Source organism: Lissotriton helveticus, chromosome 7, assembly GCF_964261635.1.
Source record: "Lissotriton helveticus chromosome 7, aLisHel1.1, whole genome shotgun sequence".
In the NCBI taxonomy this organism is placed as follows: Eukaryota; Metazoa; Chordata; class Amphibia; order Caudata; family Salamandridae; genus Lissotriton; species Lissotriton helveticus.
The window spans coordinates 1,543,650,218-1,543,656,195 of record NC_136068.1 but is presented as its reverse complement, the minus strand read 5'-3'; positions in this window follow the sequence as shown (position 1 = coordinate 1,543,656,195).

The window sequence follows — 5,978 nt, the reverse complement described above, 5'->3', positions numbered from 1 at the left end:
GTGCAGTCCAGGCGGACCCCCCAATGGGTGATACCCACAAACGTTCTATGCAATTGGGATGTTTAATTGGGGTATGGAATCAGCAGGTTTGGGCTGCTGGTGTGGGTGGTGGGTGGGACTCGAGGATCACTGTTTTAGTTAATGGATCAGACTACTTAAGATGCACTGCCTACATCCAACCGGAGTATGACTGCTGTATTATATATGGTGCCTACATGCATTATCTGTTCTCTTACATAAGGAGGTCTTGTTTAGATCAGACAGAGAAAGTCCACAGATCACACTGGCAGTTCCCATGGCTACGACTACATTAACTGCACAAACTATAAACTTACTCACTTGGAATATAAGAGGATACACCAACCCCAAAAAGATACGACAGATATTCACATGCCTGGATAGATGGCACATTGATATTGTTATGTTCCAGGAAACACACGACGCTCCACACTGGCATACACAGGTGGGAAGGAGGTGGGCGGAATCTATTCACTGCTCAAAATACTCATCATACTCTAGAGGAGTTTCCATTCTAGTGAAGAAAGTTACAAATTTCAAAATTGACACAACGACACTAGAAACGAATGGCCGCTACATTATACTCAAGGGTAGACTACGGGGTCGGCAACTGACACTGGTTAACACATACAGCCCAAACACTGATGCACCTGACTTTTATAACGAGGTTTGGCAGCAACTAAATACTGAGACTGATCAGACTTTGCTTTGGGGTGGTGACCTAAATATTGCTCTAGATGATAGTGTGGACAGGTCGGGCAATACGACGGAACAACACACACGGGCCCGTGCCAAACTACATGATATTATGTTGGATCTCAATGTCAAAGACATCTGGAGGGCACGTAACCCAGGAGTTAGAGAAGCGACGCATGCGTCGGCGGTGCATGGCAGCTGGTCGCGCATTGATTACAGGCTGGGTTAGGATGACCTACTATTGTGGACCCGGAAAATCACACACATGCCCAAAACTCTTTCGGACCACAACCCCATCAAGCTGTCCCTACAAATACCCAATTATACGCCACCACCTTACAGCTGGAGGTTCAATGCTGCAGCGCTTACTGACTCACTCTATGCAGATACCATAGATAAGCCAATTAAAGAATACTTTCAAATGAATGAACACTCTACTGACGACGCTGGCCTCTTATGGGAGGCGTGTAAAGCCACAATACGTGGTCTCTGCATCAGCACGACGGCAGGGATATTGCGTGACATCAAAGCGCAGCTGACCCGTTGCGAGTCCAAACTCAGTACATTAGAACATCAATATGAAAGAGCGCCACATCCTTCTATACTTAGTGAAATTCGAAGCACACTAACTGAACATCAAGCATTTGCAGCGGACGAGATTAAGTATCTGAGTAAAAGACACATAGCCAGAGCCTACGGAGAGGGTGGCCGTCCTGGGCGGATACTGGCGTCTAAAATCTGTGCCGGGCGCAAATCCAGCATTATAACGCAGATTAAAGGGGATGATGATATTACACATACGGATCAAATGGGTATTTTGCAGAGCTTTGTTTCAAATTATAGTGACTTATATAAGTCACAGCCGGTCGCTACACAGCGTGAAACGCTCTGCTATCTGGAGGACATTGCCATCGCATGGCTCTCCGACGCACAACGTGAATATTTATCCCTGCCAATCACTGTAGAGGAAGTGACAGAAGTGATCCAATCATTGCCAAATGGCAAGGCTCCGGGCCCTGACGGATTCACGTGTGAATTCTACAAAACGTATAAAGATATCCTGGCGCCTCGTCTCGTTGCAATGTTTGGTGCGGCACATGATGCCCAAATACTCCCATCCACACTACGTGAAGCGCTGATCATAGCACTTCTTAAACCAGACAAGGATCCTGACAGATGTAACTCATATCGCCCGCTGTCTTTGCTGAATGTGGACTCGAAAATTCTTGCAAAAACGCTCGCCACACGATTACAACCCCTCATGACGAACTTGGTCCTACCGGACCAATCGGGGTTTACACCCTCTAGAAACACCGCACACAACACCAGGACACTCTTTGCGGTCTCTCATTACCTGCTCCCGACCACGAAAGCTGTAGCGGTTATGCTGGACGCCGCAAAGGCGTTTGATTCCATAGAGTGGTCCTATCTAATCACAATACTTCACAGGATGGGCTTCCCCCTAATATTTATTCAATGGATCCAACTCTTATACTCACAACCCACGGCCAGAGTTAAAATCAATGGCTACGTCTCGGAGGCCTTTAGTATAGAAAGGGGGACCAGACAAGGCTGCCCACTGTCCCCTCTCCTATTTGCCCTAGCCCTGGAGCCCCTGGCCTGCATAGTTCGACAGAAGCATCATCACCTGGCGCTCCAATTCCCGAGTAGACCCCTACTTATATCCCTCAATGCAGACGACATGCTACTATATGTCCGCGATCCCACACGTAATCTGGACTCCCTCTTACGTACATACATTAAATTTGGGGGGTTTCGGGGCTACAGATAAATTGGGAAAAATCCTCCATATTCCCACTGACAGACACTACCCTGCCACACGCGATGGAATTCCCATTGGAGTGGCAAACAGATCCCATACGTTACCTGGGAATATGGTTCCATAGAGACCTAGAATTAGTCATGCGGACGAATTACGGCAGAGCCATAGACTCACTAGAGGACAAAATCAAGAGGTGGATTCAGCTCCCTTTATTACTAGCTGACCGCATAGCAATAGTAAAGATGGTTGTGCTTCCCAAACTCCTCTACCTCTTCAATAATATCCCCATTCAACCGCCAAGGGAAGTCATCAAACATATAACCACAATGGTTTTGAAACTGATCTGGGCGGGTAAGCAAGCACGCATCACCCTAGCTATATTGACATTACCATACTCCAAAGGTGGATGGGGAGTGCCAGACTTCTTGCTATACTACTTATGTGCCCAGGCCCAATATGCCACCTTTTGGTACCATAAAACCCCGTACTTGACCCACGTAGCTATCGAGGAGGGAGACGCTGAGCCTGTCCCACTGGACGCCATCATCACACATGACAAGCCCCCACTCCACAACAAAGATATCAATACAATTGACACTACAAATGCAGCATGGAGACAATTAGGTCAGCTAGCACACAAACTGCCGCTATACGCTCCTGCTTTGCTACTACACCATCATCCCAACTTGTCGGTAACCACTGAAGCTGTGGGTATGGGTCTCCTAAATCAGGTGGGGATAGTCTCAATGGGAGACTTATATTAGGATGGAGTATTCCTCACGGAACATGATTTGGCCTATATACAAAACCCAACACTATTATTTCACTTTACATTTCACAGGCTAAAAGGAGCGATCAAACAACTTTACCCTACCTTTCCTGATGAACCGTCAACATTGGACACATTACAATTCGTTCTGACGTCCCACAATACCACACACTTGGTCTCCCGACTCTACACAGTGGCGCAGGCTGAAATAGGATGTAGGGCAACAAGAGCTCAGGACAGATGGAATTTAGTGCTGGAGACCCCCTAACCGACAAGGATTGAGAGACTGCTTGCACATTGACTAAAATGCTTACACCTAACGGCAATTTGCGAATCATACATTTTAAGTACCTACACCACGCATATTACACCCCGGTTCAATTACATAGATATGGTCTACGTGACGAGGCACGATGCAAAAGATGCGGCCACAGCCAACCTGACTTTATTCATTTAGCATGGCACTGAGCGAGGATACAGAATTACTGGGTGGAAGTCGTGACTATATTGTCCGAAATGGTAGGAGTTGCTATTGAATGTACTATTCGCTGCTGTCTCCTGGGGCTACTGAATAATGTGAAAGCCACAAAACGTAGGTTCTGTGCGGTGGCCTTGCTTTTGGCTAAACGAAGAATCTCAATGTGTTGGGAAAGTCATAATGTACCATCGGTCAAACAGTGGCTGAGAGATATGTCCTATTGCCAGGACACGCTACTAACTTATGAAGAAATGTTGCCATCTAGGTCCAGGCCTAAGGACTATTGGGTATATCTTACGACCTACCTGAATGCACATGTCGCTGATTGAGTGTCTTTGATGTCTTTTACATAACATTCCTCCTACAAGCACTGCTGTGACACCTGTGCAAAGGCACTACATGTCTATTTACGATATAATGTCGACTGGGTGGGGAGTGCGGTAGTGGAATGATCCATTTTGGTTTATGTTTGTTCTACAATAGAAAAAGTAAAAATCCGAGACCAAATCTTACAATTGACGCGGCCGGCCCGAAGTGGTTGTAGGCGACTTGCTGTGTCTTTATACACTGTCTTCACTGTGGTGTTAAACCTGGACTGTTTTACCTTCCGTTTCTTTATTTTGCAGGCCATGATGGACAATAATATGCAGTTTCAGTTTTACCATCAGGTGCATTTGCATGTTTTTTCCCTTTCAGCCATTCTTTTAGAAATTTCACAAGGTAATACTTGCAAAAATGTGTTCGGAAGGAAAATCAAATATCTGCAATTTGCACTTGACTTGGAATTCAAAATTCGAAATCGGCAGCATACACCATTTCCACCTAATTTTCAAATTAGCGTGGCACTCGCAATTAGGTCAATGGACAGTTTCTGAAGATCCATCCAAACTTCTTGGGATTACTGGAGTATTCTAGTCCTGTCAAGTTAAGTGCTTACGTGGGTGCAAATTGACAACCTGCTAAACACCAATTCTGTAGGCTTTAGTAATTATGGTACTTACAGGGTGTGGAAATTGCATATGATCCCACGTTTATGACCATACAGGGGGTAACATACTAATATCACTTGATTTACACCATTCAACACTCCACAAATTATTTTTTGTGCAATTTGCCAGAATGATTTTCTCCAGGTTTCATCTAGCAATAATTGTGTGGACCTAGACTATGATCCCATTTCTAGAGCCCAAAACAGCATTAGTGCCAGACATGTAATAAGGCTCATTTCCACCTCTTCCTTTGTTCTCCCACGAAGATTGCTCCCAGGTTTCTGGCACACGCTCAAGTCTCCAAAGTGATTGGGTAACACATTGTTAGGCTTACCTCCTACCCAAGTCTAGTAGGCGAATAATGCGTTTGGTCTACCTGCTCAGTGAAATTATGTAGTTACAACTGTGATGGGTAGATGCCAGCTCATTAAACTATTCACAAGGTTACTTAATACATCATTTCGGACCACAAGCCACTCAACCTTCTAAGTAAGGGATTACCCATCAATAACTTTAGAATTAATTATGTAACACATCAAAAAACACCGCATAACTTCAGATCACATTTTCAAAAAGTGGGCCATTCCATGGGAGTTATAGAAATTAAAAGTACTGTTGTGTGAGTTTTTTAAATTTGGATATTTGATTCCCCTTACATATTGTTCATCCCAACTTTGGAACAGGGTCTTTGGAAGTGTACCCATTTAAACATCTGTAAGCATAGAGTCACCATGACACAAGGACATAGGAAATTATGGGCCTGATTTAGAGTTTAGTGGACGGGTACTGCATGACAAACATGACAGATATCCCATCTGCCTTATTACGAGTGCATTATAATGTAAAGCACTTGTAATAAGGGGGACAGGATAGCTGTCGTGTTAGGGTATGATGCATATCGTGTCTGAGACAGAGTGCCCGTACACTACACTCTAAATCGGCCCAAAATATTTGGCTATGTTGGCCTATAAAAAGTAAGCTCTTTACTAACTTTAGTTACTTTTCTAGATGTTTCAGGTCAAGTGATATGATGATATTTAGTTGCAACCCAGGTTGGCGACTAAAGCACCTCTTGGCGCTGATGGCACCCTCACTTGCAAGACTGAAGCCCTTTGCAGTTTATGAAAGTGTGTCATCCGATGAAGTACGAAGCAGTAACGCTTGATTGGATCAGTCTATATAAATTGGTTGGATGTGTTAACTACGGTGTTCTCAAACTAATTTAACAAAAAACAAAATAAGAGG